The 12,108-nt window shown below is 40.1% G+C and overlaps 1 protein-coding gene across 12 annotated transcripts in view; it reads left to right on the forward strand.

The window, feature by feature from the left end:
* PRDM4 (PR/SET domain 4) overlaps positions 1-12,108 on the forward strand; it is a 54,397-nt gene that overhangs the window by 35,978 nt on the left and 6,311 nt on the right. For 10 of the 12 annotated variants that reach the window (XR_006790557.3, XR_010411358.1, XR_010411359.1 and 7 more), the window contains one exon: positions 5,317-5,423. The gene's annotated coding sequence lies outside the window, so the exon portion shown is untranslated. Of the gene's footprint in view, positions 1-5,313; positions 5,424-12,108 lie in introns of all 12 variants that reach the window. The other 2 variants (XR_010411356.1, XR_010411361.1) reach the window with 1 other exon arrangement.

Genomic DNA, 12,108 nt, shown 5'->3' on the forward strand with positions numbered 1-12,108 from the left:
ATAATTTATTTCTGCTGTAATTTTCATTATTTCCTTCTTTTTGATGGTTTGGGGGTTTGTTTGTTCTTTTTCTTGCTCCTTAGGTGTAAGGTTAGTTGTTTATTTGTGATTTTTCTTACTTCTCGAGGTAGACCTGTATTGCTATAAACTTCCCACCTAGAACCACTTTTGCTGCATCCCAAAGATTTTGGACCATTGTGTTTTCATTTTCATTTGTTTCCATGTAATTTTTTATTTCTTCTTTGATTTCTTAGTTGACCCATTTGTTGTTTAGTAGCATGTTACTTAACCTCCATGTATTTGTGCTCTTTCCAGACTTTTTCTTGTAGTTGATTTCTAGTTTCATAGCATTGTGGTAGAAAAGATGCATGGTATGACTTTGATCTTTTTTAATTTATTGGAATTTATTTTAATGGCCTAATATGTGACCTGTTCTGGAGAATGTTCCATGTGCATTCAAAAAGAATGTGTATTTTGTTGTGTTAGAGTGGAATGTTCTGAATGTATCTGTTAAATTCATCTGATCCAGTGTGTCATTCAAAGCTACTGTTTCTTTGTTGATTTTCTGTTTGGATGAATTGTCCATCGATGTGTTAAATCCCCTAATATTATTGTATTACTATTGATTAGTTCCTTTCTGTTTGTTATTAATTGTTTAAATATTTGGGTGCTCCCACGTTGGGTGTGTAAATATTTACAATTGTTATATCTTCTTGTTGGGTTGTCCCTTTTATTACTATATACTGCCCTTCTTTTGTTTCTTGTTACAGTCTTTGTTTTAAAATCTATTTTGTCTGATACAAGAATTGCTAACCTGGCTTTCTTTTGACATCTATTTGCATAATAAATGTTTCTTCATCTCCTCACTTTATTTTTTTTAAAAGATTTTATTTATTTGACAGAAAGACAGCGAGAGAGGGAACACAAGCAGGGGGAGTGGGAGAGGGAGAAGCAGGCTTCCCACTGACCAAGGAGCCCGATGCAGGGCTCAATCCCAGTACCCTGGGATCACGACCTGAGCCGAAGGCAGACACTTAACGACTGAGCCATCCAGGTGCCCCTTTATCTCCTCACTTTAAATCTGCAGGTGTCTTTAGGTCTGAAATGAGTCTTTTGTAGGCAACATCTAGTTGGGTCTTGTGTTTTTATCCATTCTGTAACCCTACGTCCTTTGATTGGAGTGTTTATACATTTACAATCAAGGTAATTATTTAACTATTTTATTTAATTTTTTTTTAAAGTAAGCTCTATGCCCAACGTGAGGCTTGAACTCATGACCCCAAGATTAAGAATTGCATATTCTACCAGCTGAGCCAACCAGGTGCCCCTCAAAGTAATTATTGATAGATATGTATTTATTACCATTTTGTTACTTGTTTTTGGTGGTTTTGTAATTTTTTTCTCATCCTTCTCTTGCTCCTCTTGCTCTCTTTCATAGTTTGTTGGCTTTCTTTAGTGATATATTTGGATTTCTTTCTCTTTATTCTTTGCATACCTGTTATTGCTTTTTGATTTGTGGTTACCATTAGGTTTGTATATAACATCTGCATATAGTAGTCTATATGAAGTTGATGGTTGTTTGAACCCATTCTTTTTATTTTTTTTTTTAAGTAGGCTCAACACCCAGCGTGGAGCCCAACACAGGGTTTGAACTCACAACCCTGAGATCAAGACCTGGGCTGAAGAGTCAGATGCTTAACTGTCTGAGTCACCCAGGTGCCCCTGTTTACCCATTCTTTATTCTTCTCCCCCACCTTACATATTTTTTAGGTAGATAGTGTCATACTTTATATCCTTCTATTTTATGAATCTCTTGCTGATTTTTATAGAAATTCCTATTTTTACTAATTTTGTGTTTTTTTTTACTTTTCATACTCTCACTTGGTGGTCTTTCCTCTCCATTCAAAGAGTCCCCTTTAATATTTCTCGTACGGCTGGTGGTCATGAACGCATTTAGTTTTCATTTGAGAAACTGTCTGTCCTTCTGTTGTGAATGATAGTCTTGCTGGATAGAGTATTCTTGGCTGCAGATTTTTCCCTTTCAGCACTCTGAATATATCATGCCATTCCCTTCTGTCCTGTAAAGTTTCTGCTGAAAAATCCACTGATGGCCTTATGTGGTTTCCCTTGTATGTAACTGTCTTCTGCTGCTTTTTGCCATTTTAATTAGTATGTGTCTTGTTATGGACCTCCTTGGGTTAATTTTTTGGTATAATCTCTGTGCTTCATGGATCTGAATATCTGTTTCCTTCCCCAGGTTAAGAAAGTTTTCAGCTATTATTTCTTCACATAAATTTTCTGCCCCCTTTTCTCTCTCTCTTTCTTCTGGAATCCCTGTAATGTGGATGTTATTATACTTTATGTAGTCACCAAGTACCCTAAAACTGTTCTCAATTTGCATAATTTTTTTCTCTCTTTGATTTGCTCAACTTGGTTACATTCCAGTACTCTTGTCTTCCAGGTCATTAATTAATTCCTCTGCTTCCTCTAGCTTGCTATTTATTTGATCAAGTATATATTTTTATTTTATTTTTTTAAAGATTTTATTTATTTGACAGAGAGAGACACAGTGAGAGAGGGAACACAAGCAGGGGGAGTGGGAGAGGGAGAAGCACTCTCACTCTCTTGATCCCAGGAACCTGGGATCATGACCTGAGCCAAAGGCAGATGCTTAACCAACTGAGCCACCCAGGTGCCCCTCGATCAAGTATATATTTTTAAAGATTTTATTTATTTATTTGAGAGAGAGCAAGAGAGAGAGTGTGTGTGTGAGAGAGCATGAGCAGGGAGGAGGGCAGAGGGAGAGGGAGAAGCAGACTCCCTGCTGGGCAGGGAACCCAATGTGAGGCTTGATCCCAGGACCCCAGAATTATGACCTGAACCAAAGGCAGAGCTTAACTGACTGAGGCACCCAGGGGCCCCATAAAGTGTATTTTTAATTTCATTTGTTATCATCTTTATCTCAGATTGGTTCTTTTTTTTTTTTTCTTCTTTGTTAAGGGTTTCACTGGTGTCCTCCACTCTTTTCTCAAGTCCAATGAGTATCTTTATGATTACTTTAAATTCTCTGTCAGGCATATTACTTACATCTGTTTTGCTTAGGCCTCTTGCTGTGGTTTGGTCCTTTTTTTTTTTTTTTTTTCATTTGGGACATATTCCTTTGTCTCCTCATTTTGTCTGACTCTCTGCTTCTGTGTGTTAGGAAAGTCAGCTACATCTTTTGCTTTTGAAGGTAATGGGCTTATGAAGAGGTCCTGTAGTGCCCTGCTATGCAATGTCTTCTGTTCCCCAGAGCCTGACACTCCATGGAGTGGCTCTTATGTGTGTTGTGTGTGCCCTGCTCTTGAGTCCCGGCCTCTTTTTCTTTCAGTCCAGTTGTCTGCAGTAGCTTACTTTGCCTGTTGTGGGCAGTGTTTGGTCCCTCAGTGGATGGGGTATGATGTTTAACAAGGTGTGTTGGTCTGCTTGTGAAGTGTTACAAACCCCACGGCTGCCAGAACCAAGGCCTGCAAAAGGTGTGGGTCAGGAGATGAGATGGTGGTGGGCTCTGTGCCTGTGCTCTGGGGGAGGTGTTGCACAGCACTGGGACTGAGGCAGGCATGACTAGGAGGGGCAGATGGGCCAGGGCACAGGGGGGCGGGGCTTGGGGTAAGAAGTTAGGTAGTGTCAGAGCTGGCTGGTGCAGGTGGCCATGTGTTTATGCTGGGGGTGGGAGAGGAAAGTGGCACATGCTAGCTCCTTTGTTCCTGGGGTCGGGGCCTCCCTGCAATCTGTCTCGCTGGGATGTACTCTGAGATGAGTAAATAACTCTCTCTCCCATCTGCCCCCAGCATTTTTCAAATTGCTGCCTCTACACTGTATCTCTGCCAGGTGTTTAAGGGTGGGGACTCAGATTCCTAACATCCTCCAACCTGAGCCCCCCCAATTTTAAAATTCCAGGCTTTAAGTCCCACTGATTGTAAGAACTCACAGGATACAGCCACTCTTGCTTTCAGAGCCAAATGTTATGGGGATTTGTCTTCCCTGTGTGAGCTTCCCAGTGAGAGAGTCTGTTTCCTGCCCTTCTCCACAACCCTGGCTTGCTCTCCAGTGTGGATGGCCATGGGTCATTTTGTTCCCAAACTATATCTTCACCCTTCCTACCTTCTTCAATGTGGCCTCTTCTCTACCTTCAGTTGTAGAGTTTGTTCTGCTAGTTTTTGGGTTGTTTTTTAGGTTATTTATGCTGATGTGGGTATTATCTAGTTGTATCATGAGATGAGGCAAGCTTAGAGTCCTCCTACTCTGCCAGCCTCCCCGACTCTTTTACTTTCAATCTTTTAGGATTCTTATGTTTATGTGTGGCTCTTGTAAGCAGCATATAATTGCTTTATTTGGTTTTTATGGATTTGAATAATCTTTTATTTTTTTATTTTATTTTTTTTAAAGATTTTATTTATTTGAGAGAGAGCAACAAAGAGTAGGGTGAAGGGCAGAGGGAGAAGCAGACTCCCTGCTGAGCAGGGAGCCTGATGCAGGACTTGATCCTGGGACTCCAGGATCATGACCTGAGCCAAAGGCAGACACCCAACTGACTGAGCCACCCAGGTGCCCTGAATAACCTGCCTTTTAATTACTTAGATCATTTACATATAATATACTTATGAATATATTTGGATTTAAATCTTCCATCATACTGTTCATTTTCTATTTATTGCACTCATTCTGTATTCCTTTTTCTCTCCTTCTTTTGAATTAATATTTATTATTTACATCCCTCCTCCCTTTTGGCTTGTGTTTTTCCACTATTCTTTTAGTAGTTAGCCTACGAATAACAACATGCATTCTTGATTTATTAGAGTGCAATATCCATTGCTTCTTTTTCTTTTCCTTTTTCTTTCTTTCTTCTTTTTTTTGAGAGGGAGAGGGAGGGGTGGAGGGGCAGAGGGAGAGAGACAGAATCCTAGGCAGGCTTCACACCCAGTGCGGAGCCAACACAGGGCTTGATCTCATGACCCTGAGATCATGACTTGAGCTGAAATCAAGTCAGTAGCTTAACTGAGACACCCAGGTGCCCCATATCCATTGCTTTTATTCCTTCTAAAATAATGTTGGTATCACAGAATAACTTACTCTGTTTGTCTCTTTCCCACCTTTTATATTATTGTCAGGCATTTTAATTTTACAGACATTTTAAATCCTATGCAAAATTATAATTGTTGTTTTATATGGTAATATTTACTTAAATCTACCCACATTGACCATTATTCCTTTTCTCATTTCCATGTTTCCATCTGGGATCATTTTCATTCTGCCTAATTTTTTTTTTTTAAGTAGGCTCCACACCCAGAGTAGAGCGCAACATGGGACTTCAACTCACAGCCCTGAGATCAAGACCTGAGCCAAGATCAAGAGTTGGATGCTCAACTGACTGGGCCACCCAGGTAGGTGCCTTATGACTCTGCGTAAGTTTACTGTAGGTTTAAAGACAATCTTCTTGGTTTTAAGACATTCCATCTTAAAATGTCTTTGTTTCATCTTTTTAAAAAACAGCTTTATTGGAGATGTTTACTTAACCATAAAATTCACCCAATTAAGTTGTATGTTTCAGTGGTTTCTAGTACATTCAAAAATGTACAACCATCACCATAATCCTATTTTAAAATATTTCTATCACCCCAAGAAGATCCCTTGTGCCCTTTTGCCGTCACTTCCCATTCTCACTGCTAGTCCCAGGAAATCAGTAGTCCACTATCTCTATAGATTTGCCTTTTCTGAAAATTTAATGTGTATGGAATCATATAATATGTGGTCTCTTATGTCTGGCTTTTTCCATTCAATATGTTCCAAAGGTCCAATCATGCTGCAGTGTGTATCAGTTCACTCCTTTATCACAATAGAATTCCATTGTGTGGATATGCTATATTTTGTCTATTCATTTACCAGGTAATGGATGCTTGGATTGTTTCTACTTTTTGGCTATTATGAATAATGCTGCTGAGCATTTGCATACAAGTCTTTACGTGGACATGTTTTCATTTCTCTTATATATTTACTTAGAAGTGGAATTGCAGGTTCATATGGTAAATTTATTTTTTAACTTAAGAAACTGTCTATTTTTCAAAGTGGTTGTTTCACTTCACATTCCTACTAGTAATGTGTGAGGGTTCTAGCATCTCTAAAAACTCAACAGCACGTGTTTCTGTGTGTCTTTTTTTAAAATTTTATTTTATTATGTTAATCACCATACATTACATCATTATGTAGTTTTTGATGTAGTGTTCCATGATTCATTGTTTGCGTATAACACCCAGTGCTCCATTCAATACGTGCCCTCTTTAATACCCATCACCAGGCTAACCCATCCCCCCACCCCCCTCCCCTCTAGAACCCTCAGTTTGTTTCTCAGAGTCCATCGTCTCTCATGGTTCGTCTCCCCCTCCGATTCCCCCCCTTCATTTTTCCCTTCCTACTATCTTTTTCTTTTTTTTTAATACATATAATGTATTATTTGTTTCAGAGGTACAGGTCTGTGATTCATCAGTCTTATACATTTCACAGCGCTCACCATAGCATATACCCTCCCCAATGTCTATCACCCAGCCACCCCATCCCTCCCACCCCCCACCACTCTAGCAACCCTGTTTGTTTCCTGAGATTAAGGCTGCATAATATTCCATTGTATATATATACCACATCTTCTTTATCCATTCATCTGTTGATGGACATCTTGGCTCTTTCCAAGTTTGGCTGTTGTGGACATTGCTGCTATAAACATTGGGGTGCACGTACCCCTTCGGATCACTACATTTATATCTTTGTGGTAAATACCCTGTAGTGCAATTGCTGGATCATATGGTGGCTCTATTTTCAACTTTTTGAGGAACCTCCATACTGTTTTCCAGAGTGGCTGCACCAGCTTGCATTCCCACCAACAGTGTAGGAGGGTTCCCCTTTCTCCACATCCTCGCCAACATCTGTCGTTTCCTGACTTGTTAATTTTAGCCATTCTGACTGGTGTGACGTGGTATCTCATTGAGGTTTTGATTTGGATTTCCCTGATGCTGAGCGATGTTGAGCGCTTTTTCATGTGTCTGTTGGCCATTTGGATGTCTTCTTTGGAAAAATGTCTGTTATGTCTTCTGCCCATTTCTTGGATTATTTATTCTTTGGGTGTTGAGTTTGGTAAGTTCTTTATAGTCTGTGTGTCTTTGATTATAGCTTTTCTAGTGGATGTGAAGAGATATCTTACTGTGGCTTTAATTGGCATTTCCCTGATGTTGAGCATTTCTCTCAAAGTGCTTATTTTATTGATGCCTTTCATCAGTTTTGGAAAAATTCTTAACTATAATTTCGTTGAATATTGCTTTCTCATCCATTTTCAGATTCCAGTTACATGTATGTTAGACTTTTGCACCATGTCTATTATATGTTTTATGTGTTTTTTTTATACTTTAGTCTGGATAGTTCCTATTGACCTACCCTCACTAATCTTTCTTTACCTGTGTCTGGTTTATAATAATCCCATATATCAAGTTCTCTATATATCTGTTCTAGAATTCCCACTTGATTCTTTATAGATTCCAGTTCTGTGGTGATAATACTCAATCTTTTCTCATATTTTATTGGTTATATAAATCTTGGTTATTTCAAAGTCCATGTCCAAAGTCCATTGTGTGAATTCCTTGTGGGTATGTTTCTCTTTAATATTTGGTCTTTTAAAAAAAATATTTGAGAGAGAAGGAGAGGGACAAGCAGACTCTCTGCTGAGCATGGAGCCTGATGCAGGGTTCAATCTCATGACCTTGAGATCATGACCTGAGCTGAAATCAAGAGTTGGATGCTTAACCAACTGAGCCACCCAGGCACCCATGGGTCTGTTTCTCTTTTGGTCCTATTTCCTGGTATGCTTCATAAGTTTTGATGAGATGCTGGGGATTGTATATGAAAAACAGTAGATGCTGTGGATGAAATTACTTCTTCCAGAGAGGATTCACCATATCTTCTGGCAAATAGCTAGAGCAGGGACACCTCAGTCCAGTCAAGACTGATCTTTTTCATGGCTGGGCTTCAGATGTTATAAAGTTGGCTCTGCCTGTAGCTCACCTCAGCTTCTAGGTGTAGGCTTTTAGGGATCACAATGAGAGCCTGAAGTGTTTTTAGAGGCCTGCTTCCTGAGGTCCTTAGGTCGTTTTGTTTTTCTAGTGTTGTGAGGCTGATGAATGCTCTGCTGTACTTTTCTTAAAGATTTTATTTATTTATTTGAGAGAGAGAGAGCACAAGCAGGGGGAGGGGCAGGCAGAGGGAGAGGGAGAAGCAGGCTCCCGAGTGAGCAGGGAGCCGAAGGCAGGCAGGTAACCGACTGAGCCACCCAGGGGCCCCTCTGCTGCACTTTTCACCTGCATGTTTTTTCCCCTTTAGTTTCTCACCTGACACAACGTAAAAATTAGTAAATACCTGAGAAGACAACTAGCCTAGGTCACTTTCCTACATGTCCCTTCTCCCAGAATCTTTGCTCCTTGGGTCTTAGTTGCCTTAGAAGCTCTTCAGTGACTTCAAATCGATGTTGCATGCATTTATTCAGCCTTTCTTCTTTTTAGTGGCAGAGCATTACAAGCTAAGGTGTCAGAGCTAGAAACAGAAGTATGCAACAAGTTATTTTTGAACCCAAATTCTAGATGTTTGCCTTGATGGTATTTTGTTTTTTGTTTATTAATTTATTTGAGACCAGGAAAAAAGTATGTAGTACATTTAATAATCACTTTTGTTGAGAAGAGCTTTGTAACATGTAGCTGGGGTTGTCATGAACAATTGTCACAACACTCAGAAAATACTGAGTGGGGAAAATACTCCCCACCCCCCAAAATTAGTTGCTATTCTACCTTGTAAAACAATTGGTCTCAGTGAAATTGAATTCCAGGATATCATTATCTGGAGCCTACCTATATCTAGGTCAATTTTTTAAAAAAAGTTAGTGTTACTTTTTCACTTTGACAGACATGATCCACCCCATAGCGTCTCCACATGCTATCTAATAACACTGATCACCAACAAACTATCAACGATGAAAATAATGCTGCATCTTGTTCTCCCACTTTCCATGCAAAAGGCGTTCTCTCTCTAGGTTACAAATCTTTGGGCTCACATGTCTTCGCACTTAAGAGTGGGGCACCCCTATGGCAGGAAGTGACAGGGGACCCTTCTCTCTGTCTATATGGCACAGTTGAGCTTCCTTTGAAATCTGTTATCCTGACTTGGATTTGAATCCCCATGTGTGCCGACGTCTGTTGCCTGTCTGCTCGGCGTCTCACCGGCGCCCTGCACTGGCTTTAGGCAGCAGCTACAAGCCCGGCCCGGCATTCTGCTCCCGGGTCCCCAGGCCCACTCTACCAGGAGCTCCACAGGCTCGTTCGCCGGGCTCCAAGCACTCCCCCTGCTTGGCATTTATCATGCCTTGTACTTTCAAGTTGGAAATAAAAGTGTCAGCCCTGTTTTACTATTTAAAATTGATGTATATTAAATATGAATTCTTATTGTAAGACATGTTTAGACATGTCAACATAAAACAGTGGAAGTGCTTTATTTTTTATACATAACTGAGTCTTTTCCTGAGGAAAAAGACTTTGTGTGTATGTGTGTGTGTGTGTGTGTGTGTAAGTAAGCCCTACAGCCAGTGGGGCTTGAACCCACAACCCTGAGATCGAGGGTTGCCATGTTCTACCAAGTGAGCCAGCCAGGCACCCCCCAAAATGCATTTTTTGTAGCTGTTCTTTGTAGGCAAAAATACCAAATTTGAGATAAAATTAACTATTGAGTTTAAACCTATCAGAGGTCTCCTCTAGCTGTCACTAGTTTTTGGTGATCTGGGGCTTGTTTTGATAGCTAATCAAAAGCCAGATCAAAACAAAGAAAACCAAAATAGTTACCCTGTCCTTCAGTCTGCTGTGAACCCACGTTACTGTACCTTTATACCAGTGTCCGACTTGGAATGACATTCCACAGGATTCACACTCAAATGTTTGAAGTCACAGTCATGAATTACGTAGGAAATATTAATGGTTCATGGATTGATAGCTCTTTTATTCTACCAAGTTACAATGGGTCTTAGAAGGTCATTTTTACTGCTTGTTAAAATTCACAATCTGTAATTATACCGTTGTCCCATTAGGTAGAGAGCAAAGGCTTTCCTTATTCAGACTGAATCTCCCATGGCCTGTACAGCCCTGGGCATAGGGGGGCACTCAGTGTTGGAGAACCAACAGTCTGCCTCTTCTTTCTTTTTCAAAGTGTCCATTTATGTATTGTCTGTGGCTGTTTTTTGTGCCACAACAGAGTCTGAGTGTTGTGACAGATGCAACTAGCTGACTAAATGGAATGTCTACTTTTTGTAAAATTTGTGAACCCTTGTTTTAAGTCCTAGTAATCAGGAAAACACCTCATGGCCAAGTATACTTCTGGACATTTTCATTCTTTGGATTAAGGTTTCTCTTTATCAAAGAATTATTTTTTCATATAGTTTAGTATTTGCCTGTTCCACTTATTCTAGTGTGGGTCTCCTCATAGGTACTCTCATTTTGTTTATTTGAAAGTAACTTTCTTTTTTTTTTTTTTTCCTTAAAGGATACTTTCGCTAAGTACAGTATTCAAATGTGGCTATTTTTTTCAGTACTTTGAATATATACATGTTACCTTCAGCTTCCATTATTTTTGTTAAGAAGTCATCCAGAAGTTGAATTGTTGCTCCTTTAAAGATCATATGCTCCTCCCTGCCTCGCCGCGGCTGTGCCTTACCTCTGCTTTAGTTTTCAGCTATTTACCATAATGTGCCTAGACATGGTTTTCTTTCTTTTTAAAGATTTTATTTATTTGACAGATGGAGACATAGTGAGAGAGGAAACACAAGCAGGGGGAGTGGGAGAGGGAGAAGCAGGCTTCCCATGAAGTAGGGAGCCTGATGCGGGGCTCGATCCCAGGACCCTGGGATCATGACCTGAGCCGAAGGCAGACGCTTAACGGCTGAGCCACCCAGGCGCCCCAAGATGTGGTTTTCTTTGGTATATTCTGCATGGGGTTAGTGGTGCTTTCAAATCTGTTGTTTGATGTCATTAGTTCTGGAAACGTTTTAGCTAATATTTTTACACATACTATTAGCTTTTTCTTCTCTCCTTCTAGAGAATTATATGCCATTTTTCTTTACTTTTCAGTTGTATCTAATCTGTTAAAGCCACTTACCAAGTTTGTAATTTCTCTTATTATGCCTTTCAGTTCCAGCTTTTCCATTTTAATTCTGTCGGGGCGGGGGGCGGGGGGAGAGAGAGAGGGCACGAGATCACCAGCAGGGGAAGCAGCAAAGGGAAAGGGAGAAGCAGGCTCCCCACCGAGCAGGGAGCCTGGTGCGGGACTTGATCCCAGGACCGTGGGATCATGACCTGAGCCAAAGGCAGACGCTTAACTGAGCCACCCAGGTATCCCGAGCTTTTCCATTTTAAATTGAATTTCTAGTTTTTGGCCAGAATTCTCAATTTTTAAATTTCCTTGACCATGTTAAAGATAGTTATTACAAAATCCGTTTCTGATACCTCCCTTATTTGGATCTTGTATGTTCCTTTCTATTATCTGTATTTTTCGGTTTTCAATTATGTTTTGTTTCCTTATATACCTGGTTATTTTTTATGCCCTCGTTTTTACATGTCAAAAATTATAATAAAAGGGGCGCCTGGGTGGCTCAGTCATTAAGCGTCTGCCTTCAGCTCAGGTCATGATCTCAGGGTGCTGGGATCGAGTCCCACATCGGGCTCCCTGCTCAGCTGGGAGCCCGCTTCTCCATCTCCCACTCCCCCTGCTTAATAACAGGAGCAATTAAGATACACTGTGCTTTCTATCCCCTATCTCTGTCAAATAAATAATATCTTTAAAAAGTTTTTAAAAATTATAATAAAAATGTGTGGACCAATATGACATTATCTTCTTCCAGAGAGGATTTGTGTTTTTGGTAGGCAGCTAAGGGTACCAGCAATCCTGGATTACATTAGTGAATTATAATTCAGATGATTTAAAACTGGCCTTCAGTCTGTTTGTGGGAGGAAGTTTCTGGTTAGTCATTATTTCTAGGCCAACTCAAAGCCTTGG

The sequence above is a fragment of the Mirounga angustirostris genome, unplaced genomic scaffold (genome assembly GCF_029215605.1).
Source record: "Mirounga angustirostris isolate CCGP_5_RB_7025 unplaced genomic scaffold, mMirAng1.0.hap1 SCAF_5, whole genome shotgun sequence".
NCBI classification, from domain to species: Eukaryota; Metazoa; Chordata; class Mammalia; order Carnivora; family Phocidae; genus Mirounga; species Mirounga angustirostris.